Here is a 231-nt window from a genome sequence, read left to right as displayed (position 1 = left end):
GCGCTCTCTGCTTTAATAACTCCTATGTGAATGGGAATAAGAGTTTCAGAAAAAATGTAAGCCCCCCCCCCATCCTCCACCCTTTCCCAAGCTCCCTGCAGACACACCTCACCCCGCCCCCCTCCACAATCTGTAATGTCCTCTTTCCATGTAGTCTCAGTACAGTGGGAAAGTCGTTGGGTAATTGGGTCCAGATTGGAGATGTTTAAATATTCATGAGGCTGGCAAGGG

This window comes from Crocodylus porosus, unplaced genomic scaffold, assembly GCF_001723895.1.
Source record: "Crocodylus porosus isolate Cpor-Errol unplaced genomic scaffold, CroPor_comp1, whole genome shotgun sequence".
NCBI lineage: Eukaryota > Metazoa > Chordata > Crocodylia > Crocodylidae > Crocodylus > Crocodylus porosus.
Note: the sequence above shows the minus strand (reverse complement) of the source record.